This window comes from Nyctereutes procyonoides, unplaced genomic scaffold (genome assembly GCF_905146905.1).
Source record: "Nyctereutes procyonoides isolate TBG_1078 unplaced genomic scaffold, NYPRO_anot_genome, whole genome shotgun sequence".
Taxonomy (NCBI): Eukaryota; Metazoa; Chordata; class Mammalia; order Carnivora; family Canidae; genus Nyctereutes; species Nyctereutes procyonoides.
In genome coordinates, this window is record NW_026575122.1 from 29363105 (window position 1) to 29376236 (window position 13132).

The 13132-nt window shown below is 43.5% G+C and overlaps 1 protein-coding gene across 1 annotated transcript in view; it reads left to right on the forward strand.

The window, feature by feature from the left end:
- The first annotated feature begins 1020 nt into the window (after positions 1-1020).
- Positions 1021-13132, forward strand: part of TMCC3 (transmembrane and coiled-coil domain family 3) — a 144305-nt gene continuing 132193 nt past the window's right edge. Inside the window, exon 1 of the mRNA XM_055336358.1 lies at positions 1021-1134. The gene's annotated coding sequence lies outside the window, so the exon portion shown is untranslated. The remainder of the gene's footprint in view (positions 1135-13132) is intronic.

The window sequence follows — 13132 nt, forward strand, 5'->3', positions numbered from 1 at the left end:
CCAATTTTAGTCACCAAGCTGTGGATAAGATACAGTTCTCTTTTTGCTTGAAAATCTCCATTGCACAGGAGGCCATATTTTTGGTGCCTGTGTCATGCTGGCAAGTCATACTGAGTTAAGAATCAACTATAATTAATCCCTCTGAGTCTTCTTTACATATTAAGCTATTCCTATTTTTCTCAGCCCTATTTCCTCACTCTACCTCTGCCCTGCCCACCCACCCCCGAATATTTTGTAGCTTTTACAATTGTTTTTATTACACTTTATCTTGGTTAGTCTTACCCTGAGAACTGATCTAGGGTGAACCTGTTGATGAGTTTTAAAAAGCATGTGTATAATAAACCTATGGATTATAAAACCAGAATGGGTTATGAAGGTATGTTATGGGGAAATCACTAACATTTCAAAGTCACACAATTCACACCTTCAGCAAATACTAAGTTGCTACGTGTGTCAGTCACTGTTCTAAAGTGGTACAGTGAGCGAGACAGACCAAGAATTAAGGAGAATGTAAGTCAACAAGGTGACCTCAGATGGTGGTGAGGAGATGACATGTGAGTTCTCAAGAATGGGGGAAGAATGCTCCAGGTGGAGGTAAGAAGAGGGTGAAGATCCCGAGTTTGAGAGCAGGCTTGGCACTTGAGGGGAAGGATCAAAGCTAGTGTAGAAGGAGAAGAGAAGAGAGGGGAGAGGAAGGCAGGAGATAGGAGGAGGAGAGAGCCAGGCAAGGCTGGCTCCTGGAGGGCTGGTAGACCATAAGGAGCTGTTCTTGGTGTTATATTTCGGTTTTGGTTTTGTGGTGAGCTGAATAAAGATGCCCTCCAAATGGCTGTGTCCTGTTCTTAGAACCTTTGTAAATTATCTTACCTTCCATGGTAAAAGGGACTTGGCAGATGTGATTAAGATCTTGAGATGGGCCAATTATCCCGGATTGTCCTGTGCCCAGTGTCATCACAAAGGTCCTAATAAAAGGAAGGCAGGAGGCTCAGAGTCAGAGACATGAGGAAGGGACCACAAGCCAAGGAATGCTCGAGAAGCTAAGAAAGTGAAGGAAACAGATTCTTCTCTGAAGCCTCCAGAAGGAGCACAGCCCTACCAACACCTTGATTTTTAAGACGTCTGATCTCCAGAACTGTAAGAGATTACACGTGTATTGTTTTACTCACCGAGTGGTGGTACTTTGTCACAGCAGTGATGGGAAACCAGTACAGGTTTCTAATTCCAAAATGCAATGGGAAACTATTGAAGGGTTTTAAGTGCGGAGGTGATAGAATCATATTGATATTTTAAAGGAATGGGTCTTGAAAAAAAAATTAAAAAAAAAAAAAAGAATGGGTTTTGGAGAGGCGCCAGGAGCAGTAGGGACCTCCATTAGGAGGCGGGTAGAAATCTCAGGAGAGACGTAACAGAGGTTTGGATTAGGGTGGTGGCAGCGGCTGAAGAGGAATGAACAGATTGTGGATGCAGAGCCCATAGGAATTGCTGACGGCATGGTTGTGGGGGTAATGGGAAAAAAAAATCAAGGATGATGCTGAATTTGCGTTTTGGGAGTTGGATGCCACTTGTTGAAATGGGGGAAGACAGGACAAGGAATAGATTCAGGTGAGGAAGCTGTATGTTCTCTTTTGGACATGCTTAGACCTGAGATGCCCAGTAGACGTCCGGGTCTGTGTGGAATAAGCAGATGACTACATCAGTGGGGGGTCTCGGAAGAGAGATCATCTGCACGACCACTCACCCCAAACAGTGCCTGCCCTCCAGAGTTTCTCTTGTGCCGCTGTCTCCCACATGCCACCTGGCTGTCTGAGCTTGACCCAAGTGTGGCATTTCAGTCCACGTTTTTTATCTTTTGTCCTGGGATCATTTTTCATTGCCTGCTCAGTGTAAGCTGAATGAGCAATTAACAGAGGCTACAACGAGGCCCCGTATGTTTGATTACTAAAGAGTAATGAAAAACAATTTAGATTAATTTGTGCCCCAAATGTGTACAGTTATTTAGTGCTTTTTCAGAGAGCTAAATGGATTTCGTGAATTTTAATTGATGTTTAACTTTTAATTGTGTTGGTGTGGGGTGGCCAGTTGGAACTCTGCCTGGTAAGACTGATGAGCGTATGCATATTTGCATACAGTGTACCTTTCAGGGCCCGGCAGGAAGAGGAAGCGGAAAGGAAGGGGAGGAAATGTACAGTGAGTGGATAATCTGGAAACCTACGTATTCTCAGAAAAATGAAAAATTGTCAAATATTTTCCATTCATTTTAAAGATAAAGTTTGTTATTATTTCCTCTTATTGGTGGTGTTTTTTTTTTTTAATAGGAAATAAACTCGTATTAAAGAGAAGCCAGGTTGTTATTTACAACGGAAAGCATTCTTTTTTGGGAGTGCATGAGTGCTAGTGCACATGCGTGTGCACGTGCAGGGAGGAAGGGGCAGAGGGAGAGGGAGAGAATCTCAGGCAGGCTCCCCGCTGAGTGCAGAGCCCCGTGTGAGGTTCCTCTCACAACCCTGAGATCATGACCTGAGCCGAAATCAAGAGTCAGATGCCTAACCGACTGAGCCCCCCGGGCGCCCCTGCAGTGGAAAGAACTCAGAGTTGTGTATGTGCACGGTTCAGATTGTGAGCCAGACCAACAAAATACTGTTTACTGAACATGTTCTCTCTCTCTGGGAAGTACTTTCTGAGCACTGGAGGGCGCACAGTAATTGGGATGCATTTTGGCCACCTCAATGGCTCAAGCAATCAAGAAATTTGTCGTCTTACAGATGAGGTAGGGCAGCCTCTAGGCACAGCAGGTCTAGTTTCCACTCTCCTCTCTGCTCCTCCTGGCTCTGCCCTCCTGATTCTTTTTTTTTTTTTTTAAAGACTGTATTTATTTATTCATGAGAGACAGACAGAGAGAGGCAGGGGTATAGGCAGAGGGAGAAGCAGGCTCCATGCAGGGAGGCCGACATGGGACTCGACCCTCAGGGATCACGACCTGAGCAGAAGGCAGATGCTCAGCTGCTGAGCCCCCCAGGCGTCCCTGCCCTCCAGGTTCTGATGGTTTCATCGTTTGGTCAGGAGCGAGATGGCTGCAGGGGCTCGCATCCAGATCTCATAACATCCAAAGGAAACAGAAAAGTGGTCTCTTCCTTCTGTGTCTTAAATGTGAAATAGTGTTTTTCTCGAAGCCTCTCAGCTGACTTTTCTTACATCCCATGCACCAGGACTGAGCCGTTTGCCCACCTGTAAGCCAGTCACTTGCTGAGGAAATGGAATTGCCACGAATGGCTTAGACTTGTGTTTGCACTCATCTTGGCACCAGCCACACCCACTCATTTACAGACGGCCCCAGCTGCTGTCACCCGCAGCGGCCTGGGTGGGCAGTCAGTTGCAAAGCAGATAGCCTTGCCCACAAAGCCTGAAATATTTACTCTCTGCCCTTTAGCAGGAAAAGCGCCTGATCCTTGGCTTAGACAAATCATCTGGGCAATAAGGGTTTTGGGAGAGTCAGGTACAGCAGCCACTCTAGAGATTTTTTTTTTTTTAAATGACAATGCAATTTATTTTTTTAATTTATTTATCTATGATAGTCACAGAGAGAGAGAGAGAGAGGCAGAGACATAGGCAGAGGGAGAAGCAGGCTCCATGCACCGGGAGCCCGATATGGGATTCGATCCCGGGTCTCCAGGATCACGCCCCGGGCCAAAGGCAGGCGCCAAACCGCTGCGCCACCCAGGGATCCCTAGAGATTTTTTTTTAAAGATTTTATTTATTTATTCATGAGACACACACACACACAGGCAGAGACACAGGCAGAGGGAGAAGCAGGCTCCATGCAGGGAGCCCTACGGGGGACTTGATCCCAGGTCTCCAGGATCAGGCCCTGGGCCGAAGGTGGCACTAAACTGCTGAGCCACCAGGGCTGCCCACAGCAGCCACTCTAAATACAAAAGAGGTATAGGGTGTGATCCTATTCCTCAAAGACATTCCTGGGGGAAGTGTTAAAGCATAAAAAGAGCTACACATGCTGGTGATGGTTTAATACTCAAATGAAAGATGTCCCATGGGTGCTTATAACTGAAAACTATCATTCCTTTTTTGAGGTTTTATTTGTTTATTTGTTAGAGAGCACTTGTGCCTGCACATGTAGTGAGGAGGGGTAGAGGGAGAAGGAGGAGCAGACTCCCCACTGAGCAGAGAGCCTGATGTGGCACTTGATCCCTGGACCCCCCAGGATCATGACCTGAACTCAAAGCAGATGCTTAACCAACTGAACCACCTTGGCACCCCTATCATTCCTTTCAGTGTAATATTGGGAAAAGGCTTCACGACAGTTCATATGGGAAAAAAAAAATCAGAGGGATTTAATTGATCCTGTAATTGGCCTGTCCTGGCTGCACAGCATGTGTACAACTGGGAGTAAACCAGGACTGACTATGGGCAGCATCTGGGAGAAAATGATAGTTTGGATTGGAGGTAGGGGCAGGAGGTCTGTGGCCAGAGGGAGTTGTACCCGAGGGAGTGACCTGAGACTGGATTTTGAGGTGTTCAAGCCATAAGGGCCAGAGCTCCTTCAAGGTGAAAAAAATTGGTTATCAGAGACAATAGACTGGTAGGAAGTAGGTAGAGGTTCAAGATTAGATTCCAGGGCAGCCCAGGTGGCTCAGCAGTTTAGCGCCGCCTTCAGCCCAGGGCTTGATCCTAGAGACCTGGGATTGAGTCCCATGTCGGGCTCCCTGCATGGAGCCTGCTTTTCCCTCTGCCTGTGTCTCTGCCTCTCTCTCTCTGTGTCTCTCATAAATAAATAAATAATCTTAAAAAAAAAAAAAAGATTAGATTCCAATCCCCTGTGAGAACTGAGAGGAGTCTAGCTCTCAGGGCTCTGGGAGGAGGGCCAAGGAACAGGGCTACACTGGAGGTATACTGGGATTAGCGATGCTGTATTTGGGCTCTGCCAAAATACTCTCTGTCCACCTCTTTCTTCCTCTGTGTGTCTGGGGCAGATTACTTGACATTTCTGAGGCTTGTCTTTTGGCATCTTTTCAGTGGGGATAGTAATAATGTTTCCCACAATAGCTTGGAGAATTACATGTGGTTTGTGAAATCTTAGTACAGTTCCTGAATTGTATGGTAGAGTTTCTGTCGGGCATCTTAGACTCTGTTTCCAGGTGGGAAGCTGTTAGGGATGTCCTTCAGTGACTCTGAATCCTGCAGATCAGTGAATCTGATCATCCTATGATGATCTATCACTTTTTTTAATTTTTTTTTTTTTTTTTTTTTAGAGAGAGAGAGAGAGAGCACGAGCTGGGGTGGGCAGTGGGGAGAAGGGGCAGAGGGAGAAGGAGAAGCAGGCTCCCCACTCAGCAGGAAGTCTAATGGGGCTTGATCCCAGGACCCTGAAATCATGACCTAAGCCAAAGGCAGACACTTACTGACAGACACACCCAGGAGCCCCACTTCCAGAGATTTTTTTAAAAAAATAAAAAGTGATTTTTTTAAAAGGGATACCCAGATCAACTGAATCAATCTTGGGAGTTGGAACAAGGCATTGAGAGTTCTTAAAGGCCTCCAGATGATTCTAATGTGCAGCTGTCATTGAGAGACTTTGTCTTACTATGTTATCAATCTTGGTTGTCACTGGCTCAGGGCCCTCACCAAATCTGCCAGGCCCAGCTCCCCAGAGACAGCTGAGTGGGGCTGTACCTAGTGGAGACTGACCATCACCTTTGAGCTTGAGATGAACCAACAGAGAAGGAAAGCTGCTGAAAAACCCACATCTGCCTGAAAAGAATCACTGTATTGAAGAACAGGCCCCCTGATCTCTGAGCTGATCAAAGCACATCTGAAGTTGCATTCCACCTCAGGAGAGAAACAGATGAGAGCGGACACAGTCCTTGCCAGGCCTTTGGGCTGAGCTGGGAAGAGTGACTGTGTCAGCCCCACATCACTGTCTGCTGGAGCAGGTCACAGGCACAAGACATCTGTCATGAATTTGTCTGAGGAGAATCTGAGGAGAACACAGTGTGGAGGGGAGAAGATAACTTCAGGTTCAGAAGAGGAGCAAGGAATCAAGAGCTGAGTTTCCAAGAGCACCTCCTCATGCTGCTAAGATGCAAACATTGAAAGGTACTATCAGGGTTAGTAGTAGACAGGTAGCAAGTGCGTGTGATGTTAGAAGGCCTGAGAAATAATTTCCACAGACACTGAGCAATTGGCACCTGTCCCCTGGGTCAAGGGCATATTCTTAAAGCTTCAACAGAATGCCTGGTGGAAGGGGAGCAGGATGATAAAAGGAATGGAGCTCATGACTAGTGAGCAGTAGTGGAAGCAGTGAGGATGTTGCCCTAGAGCAGGATGGGAGCCCTCATAAGATAGGTGAAGCTTGTAGAAGGGTGTTTGGACCACTGAGTAGACCTTCCAGGGAAACAGACTTTTGTTTAGTAGTGAGACATTGTTTTAGCATCAGAAATTGAGATTAAAGTAAGATTATATCTTGTGAGATGCTCTGCTCAACTCCCTGTCACTATTGAAAATATCCCTCCCCAAACTTCTACATATTAAAAATTAATCTCAGCATTGACAGCATCTTCCACATTTAAAAACAGAGTCACAGGGGCGCCTGGGTGGTTCATTCGGTTAAGTGCCTGACTTCGGTTTAGGTCATCAGGGGCCCTAGGATTGGGCCCCGCATTAGGCTCCCCGCTCAGTGGCAAGTCTGCTTGTCCCTCTGCCCTCTGATCCTCCCTCTGCTTGTGGCCCCCCCCCTCAAATAAATAAATAAAATCTTTAAAAAAATAAAAACAGAGTCACAGCACAACAAATGCAAACAGGGATGGCACTGGACACCTATTGGCTGCTTCCCAAACATGATTTCTCCCTTCCATCTTTCTAAAAGCCCCCATTTCCGGGTAGAGATCTGTGTTTTCTGGGGAAGCTGACTGTACCTCAATAATGAAGTGCAGCACGTGTGTTAGGCTAAGCTGACTCATCTATTATATCCCTCTTGCCATTGTGAGGTTAAAGGCAGTCGCATGGTCCAACCGGGACCAATCAGAGTATATTTCAGGATTGTCACTGAGAAGGCTGGGACAGAGACATACTCTTTTTCTCGCTTGACTTGAGCAAGAAATTTGTGGTTTGGGAACTGTGTAGCTATCATGCAGCTATGGTAAGGCCAGTTTCAGAATGAGCTGACACTAAGAAAAACAGGGTAAGAGATAAGAGAAAATCAGACTCTGATGACATCACCTCGCTGCTGGATTATACTTTGCCTGGAGCCAAAACAACCCTTGGACTTGCCAAATATAGAAGTCTTCCTTTATATTTAAGTCAGATTGATTTAGGTCTCCCCTGACTTAGAACCAAAAGATTCCTTAATGATCAATATGGTAGTTACTTTGGGGTGATGAAGTTACAGGTTTCATTTTATCTCTTATTTAACTATATTTGCAAAATTGTTTGTAGTTCGCATGGATGGTATTTTTATAATGAAAAATGACCAAAAAAAAAGTCTATTAAGATGTAGTCATAGCATCTGCATTGCCTGGAAGTTACTTACCTAGGAAAGGAGATGTTTACTAGGGCTAAAGCAAGACACATTTACACAGGGGTGCCTGGGTGGCTCAGTGGGCTGTGTCTGCCTTTGGCTTAGGTCATGATCTCAGGGTCTGAATGGAGCCCTGCATTGAACCCCGTATCAAGCTTCTGTTGAGCGGGCAAGTCTGCTTCTTCCCCTCCCCCTGCTCATGATTCCTCTCTCTCAAATAAATAAAATCTTTAAAAAAAAAAAAGAAAGGGAGAGACTTATATCAACTAAGCTCATTTAGCTGTTGATTCACATGGATCTCCGATGATATTGCTCATGACCTCTTGCACCACCATCTTTGTTACTATGCTACTGATGATAATCCACTGGTTTTGTAAATGTACTTTTTAAACAATCTTTGTATATTGGTATGCTCTTATCTAATTGCATTTTAGAGGACAGAGAAAGACCCATCTAATGAAGCTGCACCTTTTACCACTGCTAACTTTTCTGAGTTTTGAGAAGTGAAGGAACTCAGTGCTGTGTTGTCATCCCTTCCCCTGCCCTTCTTGACTTATCAAAAAAATCCACATTTGTGGCCATTTATATTTATAGATATATTTATAGATATATATAGATATATGAAACTTAAAATGTAGCAAATAAATTGCAAGAAAACAAGATGGAAGAAAGATTGACAGACTGAAATACTTAAAAGATAGATATTCCATCCCTGTATGTGGACATTATATGAAAACTGGTTCAAATAAATTTTTTTTAAAAAGCTTAGGATTTATAAGAAATTTAAGCACTGGATATTTGAAGCATGAAGGTTTTTTACATATAATAATGGTATTGTTTTTAATTTTTTTGGTATTGTTTTTAAAGAGGAGTCTTTGTCTATTAGGGATACATACTGAAATATTTACAGATGAAATAGTGTGATATCTGTGATTCAAGTCAATATAATGCAGAAGAGAGAAAGTGAGGGTATTGATGAAGCAAAATTGGTCAGAATTGATGATTGCTAAACCAGAGTAATGCTATTGAGGTTGTTAATCTGTTTTTTTTTTATTTTTATTTTTTTAAAGATTTTTATTTATTTATTCATAAGAGAGACAGAGAGAGAGGCAGAGACACAAGCAGAGGGAGAAGCAGGCTCCCTACTGGGAGCCTGATGCAGGACTTGATCCCAAGACCCCGGGATCATGACCTCAGCCAAAGGCAGACACTCAACCACTGAACCACCCAGGCACCCCTGTTTTTTTTCTTTGATGAAAAGCTAAATAGTAGTGAAAATCTCTACTTACTTTCCAGTGGTAATCAGTATTAGCAATTTGGCATACATTTTTGTCCAGAAATTTTAATGTATAAATCACAGAGAGATAGAGGGGTAATAGAGAAGGTTTGGTTTTGGTTTTATTTAATTGAATGGACTCATTACTTGTGTTGGTCTACAACTTTCTCTTTCTGGGCAGAAGCTTAATATATCATAGATACTTTGCCATTTAACCTTATGTTGGAACAGTTGATCATGGTTTTCCCCCTAAAGAGAACAAGATCTTCTGCTTCTGTACCAGTGCAGCCTCTGCACACTGGGGGGTAATTTCAGCTTTTTGTGTGGAAGACTTCGTCTGAAGCCTGGAGTTTCTGTGTGCTTCGACCAGAGCTTTAATTGTAACTCTTGGGCAGTTCTCACTTGTCTGATTATGAATCTTCCCTGGCATGGGCTCCCCATGGGAAGCATCAGCCCTAACCTCCTCCGCAGGATTTTGCTGTCAGACAGCAACTGTAAAGTCTGTTGAAATCCTGCACTCTCTGTTGCCTACTGTTTGGGGGGGCCGAACATTGGTGAAAGCTAGAAAAAAAATTGTTGCTCCTATTGCTTTTCTGTGATTTTATATCATGTGAATTCTTTTCTTTTTAAAGGTTTTATTTATTTGAGAGAGCGCGGGAGAGAGAGAGAGCATGAGTGGGTGGAGGGGCAGATGGAGAAGCAGGCTCCCCGCTGAGCAGGGAAAGCGATATGGGACTCGGTGCCAGGACCCAAGATGGTGACCTGAGCCGAAGGCCGATGTTTAACCCACTGACCCACCCAGGCACCCCTCATGTGCATTCTTAACAGCTCATGTACATTGGTGAGAGAGAATTTGTGTGAGAGAGGGGTTTGTTTTTTAAAAGATGAATAGAGGACAGATGAATAGGGGACCAGCCTTGGCTCCATGAGGGGGTTTTCCGTTATCATCATGCTGGGAAATTGACACAATTTAATTACAGTGCACCTTGCAGTATTTGCTTTTTCATTTCCCTCTTATCACATGGAGGAGAGACTATCTAAGCTTAGAATACCTCCTTTTTCTCCCTTACCCTTGAGGATCACAGTGAATATCATGCTTTTCATGACATATTTTCAAAATGCTTTAAAATACTGCTATCATCATTTCATTCTCTCATCAAATATTTCCAGAGCAACTACTCTGTGGTAGTGACAGTATCAGGCCTTTGGAAGCAGGGAAGGCAAGATAAACCCAATTTCACATCATTGTTGTCTGGGTGGAAATACTGAACTTGGCATTGAGGTAGGATAGATATAGGATTAGAGCAGGAAGTATTTGTTAAATGGGCATGTTTTCTGTATACGCACAATAATCATAGTACATTCACTGACGCATTACCATGTGTTAAGTGCCTTTCTCAAAGTTTTATATCTGCTACCTTATTTAATATTCATAGCAAACCTTATGAAGTATGTGCTCTTGTTCACTCACCCCCTTTTTAAAAAGATTTTATTTATTTATTTGAGAGAGAGAGCAAGCACGGGGAAAGGGGCAGAGGGAGAGGGAGAGAGAGACTCCTCAAGTAGACTCTGCACAGAGCCCAATACAGGACTCGATTCCAGGACCCTGAGATCATGACCTGGGCTGAAGTCAGATGCCTGGAGGACTGAACCACCCAAGGGTCCCACTTGTTCCCCCTCTATAGGTAGGAAACTGAAGCACAGAGAGATTAAATAATTTACTAGAAATCACACAGCAAGAAGTGGTACAATCTGCATTGAAACCCAGACAGTCCAACTCCAGAATCTGTGCTCATTATGGAATTATTACTGAGGAATATTTGGCTCCTTGATACATTCTATTAGTGGCTTCCATTTTTTTTAAAAGGTTGGTTAATTATTGTTACCCATCAATATCCGTATCCCTGGAGTCTTCCTGAACTTCCACACTAAGAAATACGTCGAAGAGCTTTCAACAGCTACAGTCTTATTACAGTTGGGGGGTCACAACTAATTTGTAGACTTAAAGAAAACTATTCAGATTTTTACTGTCTGTCGGTACTTTCAGGGTTGGGATTTTACCTGTAGTAGATCTAGAGTCCTATCAGAGTGAATCTTTCTCTATTTTTGGTGGTGTTTCTGGTAAAAAAGAAATCCATTGATTTCGTGACTTTTAGCAATGTATCTTGAAGTTTGCTTTAATGTGGGAAAGCGTATGTTTCTCCATTGTACGAAAGTATGTACACATTTGTGTATATGCTTGTGTACATGCTTTGCTTACAGATGTGAAAATCTCAGTACATGGCTAGGTTCTTGTTTTGTACAGCCTGTTCCCTGTGATCCTGAACTCTTTCAATGCGGAATCAAATCTGAACCTATGAGCCACACGCTACCACAGGCTAGGCTGTGTAACCCTCAGTTCCACCTCGGTCCCAGATGACTTCTGGGGTTGCCCTCACTATGATGAAAGCTGTCATTTAATAGATGTTGACTTTGTGTCAGACTTTGTATTTAAGCGCTTTACCTGTATGACCTCCCTTTAAGCCTCCGGATGGCCCTTGACAGTGAATATTGTTATTCCCATCTAACAGATGAAGAAGCCAAGCCTTAGGGGGTTACTTGTCCAAAGTCACAAAGATGTAAATTGGGACCTAATCACCAGTTTGCCCGCCCCCAAGGTCAGTGGGTCAGTTTCCATGTGGGAACACTGGGGCAGCCCAGTGAGGGATAAAGGAAGACTTGCAGAGCCGGGTGTGCTTGTGCAGAGAGGATGTTTGTGTGTAGTTTGGTTTTAAAAGATAAACCGCAATAACTATAGCTTCCTATGCACTGGTAAAGTAGAAAGACGAGAGCTCTCCTCCCAGCTCTGTTGAATGTAAAGATAAGATATTAAATGAATCACAATTTCTCTGAGCCTTAATTTCCTCATCTGTAAAACGATGATAATAATACCTGCTTAACCTACATCATAAGGTTGCCGTCAGGATTATACAAGGTGATGGGAATAAAAGGATGAGTAAGTACCATACAGTACTCTCATTGCCCCCCAGGCCCCACCCACGATTATAAAACTCATTTCTTTTTTTCAACTCCTTTCTTGAGATGAAAATTAGATATTTCTATGGATTTGGTTTAACAGATTCCTTAAAAAGGATTTAGTTCTGGGGGGGAGGGGAACCTCGGTTGTTAAGAGCATGTGACTCTTGATCTCAAGGTCATGAGTTTAAGCCTTAAAAAAAAAAAAAAAAAAAGAGGATTTAGTCCTGTTTAGTCCTCATTCAACTTTTATTGAGTATCTCCTATATACCAAGCATTGGCATTGTTGCCAGAGGTATAACAACAACTCAGACTTGCTCACAGGCCGTTCAAGACATTTTTCGGTTAGGATTGTTGTCCATAATCCAATCTAACTCAACTGAGGACATGTAAAGTGAACAGGGTCAAATTCTGGCTGTGGCTGCCCAGACTGATGTGTGTAAAGAACTCTCTGGACAGATGGGACATCCAGCACCTGTTGTGGCTTTGCATCTTTCCTTTGAAGGTTTCCTGTGTGGTAAATGAGGGGTTGGGAAAGGCTTACATTGAAGCAGAGGTGGAGCCATTTCTCCAGAAACCCAAGGCACACACAGTGTGTGGCTTTCTTTGGGCTTGTGTCATAGGTGTCCTCAAACTCAAGAGGTCCCGAGCCAGTTTGTTTAAACTGCAACTGCCCCTGTAGTCTTTTAAACTTCCCCAGATGAAAAGAGCTCATTTTCCTCTGAGCCCACCAATAAATAATAATGAGTAATAAATTTATAGTCCGTTTTGAAGACATTTAAGTTGTGTGTTCTGCAAAATATCCACACTTGCACTTTTTCTTTTTTAATGTTTAAGCTGAATATACACACAATCCTATAGGTGGCTGGCACAGGGACAAAGTTTGCTCAGTTCAGTGAGTGTTTGCTAAGCATTTCCTAAGCTAGGCGTTGTAGAAAGATCAGAACACACACACTCAAGTCCAACGGTAATAAAACAATAACAAAACTGGCAGATCTGTTAGATGCTGCCCCTTTTCTTTGGCTGTTTTTGCTTTGAGAGCTGGTGGTGTGGTGTAGGAAACTCTGATATCATGTAATTCCCCAGGGACGGTAGCAGATGAGAAGTCTGAGGCCTGGAAAGATACAAAATGCGAAGTTCGAGCATCCATTAGAGACAACATTATAATGCATTCTGTGTTCTCTGATGGCAAATATGTACCACCTTCCCTACTCACACTCCTGCTGCCCCATGAGAATACATGAATAAAAAAACATGAGTTTTGGAAGGCTACCAGCAATTACTCTCATAACCAGTAAACTGTGTGATTTGGG